Source organism: Cebus imitator, unplaced genomic scaffold, assembly GCF_001604975.1.
Source record: "Cebus imitator isolate Cc_AM_T3 unplaced genomic scaffold, Cebus_imitator-1.0 Scaffold94, whole genome shotgun sequence".
Taxonomy (NCBI): Eukaryota; Metazoa; Chordata; class Mammalia; order Primates; family Cebidae; genus Cebus; species Cebus imitator.
In genome coordinates, this window is record NW_016107409.1 from 188,467 (window position 1) to 199,847 (window position 11,381).

The window sequence follows — 11,381 nt, forward strand, 5'->3', positions numbered from 1 at the left end:
CATGCTAGGTGATCCGTGTGGAGTTAAACAAGGCATGGCCACAGTGTATGTTTGTTAGAGAGGATCACAGCTCATGCATTTTCTAAAAACCATCTCTGGTCACTGAGACAATTTCTTAAGACAAATGAAAGATCCATGTGATGAGTTAGAACAGCCTAAAAATCCATATGAAGAGTCCAGCTCTCGTTATCTTTATTAGACAATGTCTCTAAAGTTGAGCGTTGCTTGAGTGCTTGGCATTGGCCACTGCCCTGATGCCCGAAGGCTTCCCTCTAGTTTGATCCTAGAACCTGAGATTGAGGCAATGAATAACAGCCTCCTGTTGATTTCAGGTGGGAGAAGACAGAGCAAAACTTCTCTCACTCTGATCCTGCGGTCAGATGGACGTTTGGATTCTGGGACATGAGAAGCTCAAAGCAAAGTTTTTGCCTTTGCCTAGAGGCATATCCCTCCTCTCCCCACTCCTCTCCCTCCTGGAGTTGCATATTTCTGGCAATGCCCAAAACCCTGAATAGTCGTCTAACCTATTGCATCATAGAATTATAACACTCATAGATCCACTTGATAGTGTTCCTTGGAAAAGTGTTGCTGCTGCAGGAATGGGCAAAGCATCCAGTCACTGTCCTGGGATCCTCGATGCTTATTAACTAAACATATGAGGTCCCTGCCTTTGGGCAGCTTGCGGCTTGGTAGAGGGAGACAGACAATTAACAGGTAACTAAACAAATAAGATGGTTGGGGTAGTGATGAATGTTAAGAAGAAAATAAAACTGAGTAGTGGAGAAGAGGGCCAGTGAAGCCTTCTGAGAGGGAGCAGCATTTCAGCCGGGACTTGGATGAAGGAAGAGCCCCCCCGTGGCTACCTGGGTGGGGGCTTCCACGAAGTGCTGTGCCCAAAGCAGGAACAGCCTTGGCAAGTTCACAGGAGACAAGAAGACCAGTGTGCCTGGAAAGGGCTGGAGGAGGAAGGGAGCCATAGGGGGGAAGTCAGAGAGGTGGGTGGGGGCCTGGTACAGTCTTGGCCTTGAGACTGCTTATTGATGTGCAAAAAAGCATCAGCATGAAATGAGGGTTAGGTGAGGACTTGCTGGGCTTCCTGGGGACCTTCAGAGGGAGAATGGCTCTGCCATTTGATTCATAAACAGCTCAGAAGGGAAGCTCTAAAAACTCCATATGCTCCAGGAAGATGAACAAATTCATTTTTCAAACTTCTGCTGCATGGGAGATGGTGAGATCCCTCCACAGGGACCAGCAGGACTGGGCAGGGCTGGATGTCTTGCTTAGAGGTGAGAGACAGAAATTCCTCAGCACCTCTTCTAACTGTGGCTTTCCAGGACATAAAGCAACACCAAGTAGAGAGAGAAATTCAGGCCACCTCAGTTTTGGGGGTTGAACTGGCATTTTTTGGCAGCTACTTTGTGACAGGCATTTTACCCACAATATCTTATTTACACAACAGTTACATAAGGTCCCACAACTAGTAAATGGAAGAAATAGCATTTGATCTTCATTTCACACTTGTTTGTCTTAGGCAGATCATGTCCCTGTGAGTTCGTTTTGAGCATCAGACCGAGACAATTCCATAGTTTCCCTAAGTGGTGGCCACTGAACTTGAAATTCTTGGATTGACAATGGCCCAGCCATGTGTCTCTCAGATTCTCGGGGCCCCATCTGAGCAGATCTCTGTTCGGTGTGATTAGCAGGGGTATTCATGAGGAATCCCTCTCACACTGTGGGTGCATGACAGACTGGTGTGCACCAAGAGTGCCACTGGACCCAAAGCCACCCACACTCAGACGTACTGAACCAGAAACTACCTTTTCACGATGTGCCCCAGTAATTTGGGTTTGGGTTTACCAATGACATGGGCTTCTTCCTTATCTCTGACAGTTGGCAGCAGATGTAGAATTTAGCTGTGGCAGACTCATGCCACCTGCTCATGGGACCTGCCTCTTCACTGTGGTTCGGGTCCCAGTTCTCATGGGTTTTCAGGTCCACCTAGGTCTCCTATATCATGCTTAGCTCTGAAGTCAGTGAAGGCTGCCAGAGGGTCACGGTGGGAGCCCCCGCCTTCGCCACTACCCCTGGGCCATCCTGCCCCGCCCCTATGTGTGCATCACAATGAGTAGGTGTCTCCATCAGTAGCCATGGCCTGTCAGGACTCTTCAGAGACCGCCTGCTTCCCAGGCTCCAGGCAGCTGGGCGGACGTTCAAGACTTGCTTCATTCATCATCTCTGCCACCAGCCTCACCAGGTGGTCACCTGGCTGCCAAATGTGATGGCTTTCCAGTTGCACACCCTTCCATCTGACTTAGCTCTCTCGGGTGGGAAACAGGCACTCCTGCCCCCTCTCTCTGGAGAGGACCATGGATCCTAAAACAGTATCTCAGAGCCTTGGCGGCCGGTGCAACTGCAGTGCACCTAGACCTCTCTCTGCAGGCCAGCTGAGGCCTGGGGCTCACCCCTCTCTCTCGACCCTCTTTAAAAAGGGGGGCACATGGAGTCCCTGCAAGGCTTGGCCACCTTATGCCAGGGCAGTAGGGAGTGCTTAGCGGGACCCAGGCCTGCAGGCTCCACGAAGGACCTCATTTGCACTTCAATGAAGCGCTTTTCTTTTCACTCAACTATGTATCTTGGTGTTAGATGTGTCAGTGGGGAGACTCCCCAGTGCAATTAAACAGGAGTATTGAGCCGGAGAGAAATCAGTGTGTGTTGACTCAGATATTTAAGCAACCACCTTTCAGTATTGACTCAGAAATTGGCCTTCCAGCTGTCCCTGCTGGCAGACTCTTCTGGCATCTCGTCAAGCCCGTGTTAATGTGTTTTTCAAATTTCAACTTGCTTCAACTTGTCTCCTGACTGATCCTCCTGATGATGATAATTATGGTTTCCAGGCTGACCTGCACACAGCACTTAGGCAAGTAGCCCAGGCCCCTCTCTGGAGGTGACCTCCTCCTTATAAATCACAGTCAGAGGACGTTTGCTTGCTGGGTTCGCGGCAGGTTAAGTCAGCTTGGGGGACTTCTCAAGCAACTCCTAATTGTTCCTCTGGAGAACCTGAGTGGTGTGGGTCTCTCTCCTGATGGGGTTAGACTTCAGTGGTCTGCTGCTGGAGGGGGCCGGGTTGCTGATTCCCTCCAAATTTTACTCACTCTTCCAAACAGGAAGAGCTTTCCCACCATGTGCAGTCCCCCTGATGAGTAATTCTTGGATGGGTTTGTGGTCACTTAATTGCCAGGGAGCTTGCCCCTTGCTTTACAGAGTCGTGACTATACAAGCACCTTTCCCAGCCGTGGCCAATTAGTGGGGCCCCAGCTGGTTTGGAGCCAGGCTTCTAAGGAAGGCTGGGTCCCTGTTCTCAGCTCCAAGGCCTTTTCTGTAGCCTCTCTGAGGCCTTCCTAAGTGCGGCTGTCAAACTTTGCTGAACTTTCCCCCTTGCGGCTAATGAGTGTCACAGCTATTTTTAACCTCGGGTTTTCTAGAATTTGAGCTGTTAACCCAGCTCCCACAGAAGAAGGATCCTAGGAGGTAGAAATGGACTCTTCACACACAAGGAGGTGACTAATGGAGGAACATAGGATTTTCAGTGTCAGGGCTAGCCTTGAAGTTTTGTGTTGTCACCCTGGATAACATCGACCAAATGTTAAATCAGAGCTGGTGGACACAGACGGCACAGCGGGGAGGGAAGCCAGACCGTCTGTGGAAAAACCTGTTGACAGTAGAGACAGCTGAGCCTCACCTGAGTGGGATTTGGCAGGTCTGCAGTAGGGCTGTGATGCTGGTTCGTTAACCAACTTTATAGGGGATTCTGATGAGCCAGCCGCCTTGGGGATCACCATTGTGATGGAAAGCGCATTGGACTGAAATCAGAATTCCAGGTCCTGGCATTCAGTGACCTGTGTGTCACTTCGGGCAATCCTCTTCACATCATTTTTCTCATCCTGAAGGCAGGATTCACAGGGTTGCTTTGAGAAATAGATGAGATCTGAAAACAGCAGAGTGTTGGGTGTGCGAACACTGAGTCACTTGGTCATTCATTCACTTAACAAATATATGGGTCTTAACACAAAACTGTAAGAGGTACTGAGGTACGGCAGAGGTGCTTTTTTTTTTCTTAAAGTATAATCTGTTGCAAAGAGTTTTAGACAAATGGGGCAGAGGAATCTACATGGGAAGTCGGGCTCCCAGCCTTGTGCAGGCGCTCCAGAGTGACGGTGTGCACAAGTGATGCTGAAACACACACTGGGACTTGGAAAACCTCTTAGACAAGGTGCACATGACAGCAGAAATGAGAATAGGCAAGGATCTGCTCTGGTCTCTTGAAAATGTGGGGACTTCTGGAAGCTGGGAATTTATTTCCTGCATGGCATGGCCTCTTTTGCCCATGGATGAAAAGAGGCAGGATGATCCTAGAATACCACTCCTGCTTCATCCTGGAAATGCCATTGCATTCTTTGTATCACTAGGGTAGAAGTCTACACTTGCTGGTAGAGTTTCCCCTAAAATTTCATTTTTGGAATTTGTGTCTCTTTTCCGTGTTCACACTTCCCCTGTCCTTTTTCTAGGATGGGGGTGAATGCTGGGAAAACTGAGATGGAAGTAAGCGGGAGGGGTACAGGGCTCTGCACAAGTGGAGACCACACAGGACCAGGTTGGGGTGGGGAGAGGGGGATGGTGGCACAAGCCCTGTGCTGCCAAGGACCAGGACGGGTTGAAGTCATGGGTGGGGTGAAGCCATCGGGGTGCAGGGCCTTGGAGACGACTGAGTGTCTGATTTCAGGCTCAGGCCAAACCCACCACCCTAGTCATGGAAAATCAGTGTTGAAACCAAGATGTGGTCTTCCATATCTTATTGTGTTTAGAAGGTTAGAAATAGATGCAGAAATGCCACGAAGGGATTATCTAAATGGCAAATGTAAAAATCCTTCTTGTTACCCCATTTCCTATTGTGTAGGACTCACAGAGCCTGCCTGTGGTAACAGGCGGTGACCTGCACTACACCTCTATTCCCCAAGGCAACAGCATTTCCTCACATTCCATGTGGCTGTCGCTGCAGCCACTGCCACCCCCAGCTCCCGAGTCTCCAAGTTTGTGTTTGACAATCTCACGTGATAGGTGTTTTCCAAATGGGAAGATGCCTTCTGCAATCATTTTTTTCATTTAATCTGTTCTTGATCTATATTGAGATAGATTTCTGTGCTGATTTTAATACTGGACTATGTGATTTGTCCAATTAAAGACATTTTTATTTATTTGTATTATAGAAGAAATATTTAATTTTTAAAAAGTACAGATGAACCAAAAGAAGAAAACAAAAGCACCTATAATTACATCACCCAGAGAGACTATTATTAAAATGTGGGTCATATCTTCCCTGACTTGTGTATGGGAGGCTGTGTGTATGTGTAGATACAAAAATGGAATTGTCATGCATATAGTTTTGTAATTTGGCAGGTCATGAATTTCTTTCCTTTGAACACTTAAACACATATTAATACAGAGGAGTGAATTTTTTTTTAAGACAGAGTCTTACTCTGTTGCCCAGGCTGGAGTGCAGTGGCACAATTTCAGCTCACTGCAACCTCCATATCCCAGGTTCAAGTGATTCTTCTGCCTCAGCCTCCTGAGTAGCTGGGACTACAGGTGCATGCCACCATGGCTGGCTAATTTTTTGTATTTTTAGTAGAGGTGGAGTTTCACCATGTTAGCCAGGATGGTCTCGATCTCCTGACCTCATGATCCCCCTACCTCAGCCCTCGGCCCCCCAAAGCGGAAAATTTTAGACAGATATAATGCATTTCACATGGTACCCTTGTTTCCCATGTGACTTGTGCTATTACATACCCTCAAACCAATTTTACATGGTATCAAATGAAAATCCCAGTTATGTTAATACTCTCCACCTCTACAACACATCTTTGGGACCCCTGAGGTCTCATGAGTCCTGAAGTTTCCTCTGAATTTTCCAAGAAAGACTAAACTCGTTCAAGTTAGCTTTGGTGTTTAGAGTATCCTAGGTGTCTAGATGTCAGCAATTCGTGGAAGATGTACCTTGTCATTTCTACTAACCAGAAAATGTAATTAACCAGAAGGCTACATTTCCCAACTGTGCACAACAATGAGCATTAACTGTAACAAAATGATGGTACTCTGAGGCAGTCCCTGGGGCTTGTGAGCAATGGTCTTGTGGGAGCGAAAGATGATGGATGAGAATTCGTCTCAAGTAAACAAAATTCTTCCAGCATCTGGATTGTGGAACTGAATTGGAGTAGAATGTCAAATATATATGTGTGAAAATTCCAAGACAGCCTTGCAATTCTGTGCTGACCAAGTCTTGTTTGAATTGTCAGAGGCATCAACTCAAATTGATGGAGTCAGGTTTGGCCTGTCCAACTTTCGATGTGCTGTGGGGTTCATTTTCTCAGCACGATCCTAGCTGGTTGTCCTTTCTGTCTGTCATCTGTTCTCTCTTTAGGGAGAGAAAAGGGAAAGAGGAAAATGAATTTAAAGGAAATAGGAGTAGCAATGGAGGAGATGGAAGATCCAGCTAAGATACAAGTGAGAAAAATGAAAAATGGCTAGGCTACAAGAGAGGAAAAATCCGCTATGAGGCAGCAGAGATGAATCGATGCTGAAAAGCTGTATTTTTGAGAGGAGAAATTGCAAGGGGAGGGGGAAATTAAAGAGTGTTGAATAAAGAGGAGACTAAGAGACCTGTAAAATATTATTTCCTAATGTTGAGCTTATTTCCAAAATACCTTATGAGAGGTTAAGCCAGAAAATAGATTATTTCTCTTGGTTACAAAGAAATCATGGTGCTCTCAGGAAACGAGAGCAGATCATGAACACAGCCTGACAGCCGCTGGGTACAGGGAATGGTTTCCTTTACCGTATTCCTGCTCATTTTAGCAATTGCAGCCCTTTCCAGCTCAGTTTTCACTTTTACTAGAGTAACCTCCACTTTTCATACAATCACAAAGACACAAAACAAGTGAGTTCTGGGATCACAACACTGTTTTGTGGAGATTTTTTTCTTTCAAATGTTCTTATGACGTTTCTGTGAATTGAGAGGGAGACAGATGTGTAGTGTTGTTTTACATCTGGAGAAACTGGGGCACAGAGGAGTGTTAGAGGGGAGAGTTCAGCTGCCCTTTGCAGTGCTGATGAGTGGCGATGGATGTGGAGGCAGACAACCAGGTCTTCTCATTCTCTATTTGCTATGATGGCAAAACAAAATGGAACCCAAATTTCACAAACACGCTATCCTTGTAATTTAACCTGCAGGTTTCCATTTTTGAAAAATTTAGTTCTAATTGTAATAGTTTTTACATCTCAAAAAACTATAATACTGCAATAACTCTATAATTCAAAATGAAAGAGCTGAGGGTATTGGGAATAATAAAAATAGTAGAGAATCAGCAAAAAGCAAAAACAAAACACCCTATATCTGAATAAGTAACAATTTCCAAAGAGCATAAAATACTGCTGAATATAATTCAGTCGTGTGTGTGTGTATGTCAGAGAGCAAGAGATAGAATATATAATAGGAATCAGATGAACCGATAGCTAGCTAATGGCATCTGCACTTGGCTAACTCTGGTGGGCCATACCCTATAAAATGTTGCAATTGTGAGTTTCATAAACCTTGATTCTTTTTCAGATTGGTCCCAATCTATGCGTAAACTAAACCCTTCCTGTACATCCTTGCTGGAAGTTGCCTCAGTAACATGGCCCTACATGTCCCAGGAACCCCCCATTTCTTTGTTCCAGGGCCCTCTCTCCAACTGTCACCTCATCCTGGGCCTGAGACTGAGATGAGACTGGGGAGAGGTCTCATATCTCCAAAGTTTCCACATGTATGTTATCACTTAACATTCCTCAATGAGCAGCACATTAGTGAATGGAGCCTGTTTCAGTCTAACCGTTTGTGCTCTTAGGATCTTAAAACCGATCACTAACCCAGGTTCAGGAAGAAGTCTGAGGTGCTAACAGCCCATAATAGTGAAAAAAAAGCCATCCATTATTTTGGGAAGAGAAGGCTGAAGACAGGAGCCTCTCTTAACTTCCCGCTTTCTAGAACACCAGGCATACATGAGCCTCAGACCTAACACATGCACCTCTCTGAACTTGAATGTCTCTGGGACAATGATTCATATTTTTAAAAAAGGAAATGGGAATGATATGTGACTTTAAAATCTCAGACGCTGCCTTTCCAAAGGAAACCGCAGGGAATGCGGTAGGAGATGGATTCAGTGTCCTCTACCTGGCCTCTAGCTCATTCCGTCTCTGATTCTATTCTCTCCCTCCCGACTTGGCTCACAGTCGAGGCGGGAGGGAGAGAATAGACTTCTCCAGGGCCTTCTCCCTGGGCTTCCTCCCATGCTTAGAAATACTAATTGGCATCTTTGGGTTTGTGCTCTGTGGGGCATTGTGTGAATCACTTGGTATAAATCATCTAGTTTAATGATCATAACAACCCTGGGAGGTAGATGTTATTTCTCCATTTGTCAGGTGAGGAAAACTGAGGCCCAGAGAGCGTCAGTAACTCGTCCAGGGTTACAGGCAAGCAGTGGCAATGCTGGCTCTGACCTTCAGCCTCCATGACACTGCTTCTCAGAATTCACAGACAGTCACGGGCCAGAAGACAAGGAGACTTGGTGTTATTGTGTGAGTTATACAGAGGCAAAGATTTGGATGTGACCAAAAAGATGGCACAGGGCAGTTCAAAGAAGTCACACAGCCACAAGGCAGTGGCCTGTCTGGGCTGTGAAGACCTCTTCCTGTCCAGGATTATGCTGAGTAGAAAAGGAGGCCCATAGTGTCTTCACATGTTCCCCGGGGTCTGGCCCAGATGGAGCCCCATGGCCTGACAGACAGTCTGAGGCTTGTAAACTTGCTCACCCCTCTGTGTTCTTTCAGCTCCTGATGAAAACACACCTGCAGGGAGTGCAGGGGCAGACGGGGACTCCGTGAGGGCAGCCGACTGGCAACAGCCTTCAGTTCCGACAAAGACACATCACATTGCAAATGACACTATGCCGTCTAGTTTTTGTGTTTTGTTATAACAGGTTAAAAGAACCCCTGGGCTTAATTTTTCCCTTACTTAGTTATATGGCAGCAGAGAAAAGTGACTTCTTTTCATTTCTCAGCTCAAAACTGCCTAAGCTGTGTCTCTTCCTCAACATCCCTTTGAGAATAAAAGTCTAGAAATAAAACATAATCCTGACAAGTTTGGAAAATATGCTTTTATATTCTTAGTTCAAAGCCAACCCTAAACTTAGAGATTTTGGGTCAAATTTGTTCTCAGAGACATAAGTTCGGCCTTGAGGCCTATTTCTGTCTTCTTCTAACAGGAATGAATGGCTTCATGCTCTCATCACTATGGAGATCTACTGAACCTTTGACTGAACAAGAGTCCCAGTGGCTGACACCCTGACTCTGAAGGCTCACCTTGTTTTAAGAAGGAGAAAGGAAGGAGGAGGAGAAGGAGGAAGAAGAGGAGGAGGAAAAGAGGAGGAGGAGGAGGAGGAGGAGGAGGAGGAGGAGGAAAAAGACCCGGACCCTGCAGTTTATAAATCACCCCAGAACACAGCTGGGCTGTGAAAGGCACTCAGCCAGAAGTTGTGAAAGGAAATAATTTTCATTCCCAGCCCTGGGAATTACGTGAAGCAACAGAACAAAAGCTGCAGTCCCCAGAGATTTTCTGAAAGTAAAATGGAAGGGAAAATGTGAAAATCACCGGAAAGGCAGAGCTAGGAAGGCTACGGAAAGAAGGCAGAGCGCAGCCAAGACACCCAGGACCTTTGGCCCCTTCCTCTCCTGCTTCCAGCTATAGGTGCAGAATGCCTTCTGCGAACAAGAGTGTTGGATATGTTCTCAGAGGTCACCCCAACTGGGGGAAGTGAGGCATGAGGTGGGGCTATGCATTTGCATTTGGTGATGATGAGAAAATAAGTATTTTTTTGACCTCAACAATAAAGAAAATCTTAAGGGCACACATGAGCTCGTGATTCATTTAAGCTAGTACTTTACTTGTTCCAAGAGGCATTAACTGTCTCAGCAATTCCCAGGAGGGCACAGGCAGGGCCTGGCTCCGTCCTCAGCCAAGCCCGGGGCCTGGAAACAAAGGGAAAGTGACAAGAGTTGAATTCCTTGCTCCAATCTTTCTAGACAGCAACCGTGTTTGGTGTCTAGAAATGGATAGGTGTGGCCTGCAGTCCCGCAGGAAACAGCAAGTCAGATTAGACAGCGCACAAAGTGCAGTCAAGAGATGGTGAGGGTTATGTCCAGATAAACCCACAGCAAGCTGAAAATACCAAGATGCATCAGGTTTATATCCTGATAAAATATTCATATCCTGGTAAACCCATGGTGAAATTGAAATTGTAAATCAAGCTATCTTAACTCAGATGTTCCTTGACACACTACAGGATTACCTCCCAACAAATCGACTGTAGAGTGGAAAAAGCCTGTTAAATCAAACCATCAGGGGATCATTTGTACTTACACTTATGGATCATCAACCGTGTGCCGGGCACTGGCCCTGCCTGGGCACATGTTACTCGTTACTTCTGCTCCTGGCAGCAACCCTCTACGACCACTATTCCAGTCCCTACTTGACAGATGAGGAAATGGGAACTCAGGGAGACTTAGTAGCCCAAGATGGCACCACTGGTGAGAAGCCAAAACAGGAAATCTAAAGCTCACAGTTATTACCTATATTTATCAAAAGAAGCAGGAAAACCTGTGGTATGGACCCGGGGCCAGCTGTGTGATTTTGGCAAAGTTGCTTAACATCTCTGGGACTTGGCATCCTATTTGTAAAATAAGGATAATCGCTATGGTTCCACTGAACCTTTAGGAACCTTCCCACCACCCTTTAAAATGAGGTGAGCCTCCAGAGTCAGGGTGTCAGCCACCGGGGCTCTTGTTCAGTCAAGGGTTCAGTGGAACCATAGTGATGCCGCATAGGGTTGTCATGAAGGTTACAGGAAATGTACGCAAAACACTTAGAGGCAGGGCCGACAAAGTGGAGGCAAGGAACGATGATGGAGCCCACACTCTTGTTACGTTAGTGATACGATTTCCTTTGAAATCCTTAGCTCTGCTGTGAGTGAGAATCCCACACAGAACGAGGAACCCTGTAAGGCGGTAGCATTGCCTGGGAGCTGAAGAGCAAAGCAGTTGTCTGGTGGCGTGGTGGCTTTCTGTTTCACTTTTAGAAGGAAGAAGAGCCAGAGCCTGTGGTTTTAGCCCCCAGCCGACAGCTTGCTTTACTTCCTCGGCCCCGATAGCATACGCCAGCTTAATGTTCAGTTGTACCGACAACTGCCAGGAATTGTGAAGCAGGTGCCCTCATCCTGGGCTGAAAATGAAGAGAA

At 46.4% G+C, this 11,381-nt stretch overlaps 1 long non-coding RNA gene across 1 annotated transcript; it reads left to right on the top strand.

Moving 5' to 3' along the window:
* The first annotated feature begins 2,633 nt into the window (after positions 1 to 2,633).
* LOC119472318 lies at positions 2,634 to 9,217 on the top strand. Its single transcript, XR_005201451.1, has 2 exons — positions 2,634 to 3,557; positions 8,920 to 9,217. It is a non-coding gene; the product is annotated as an uncharacterized LOC119472318 (long non-coding RNA).
* Positions 9,218 to 11,381: the final 2,164 nt, after the last annotated feature.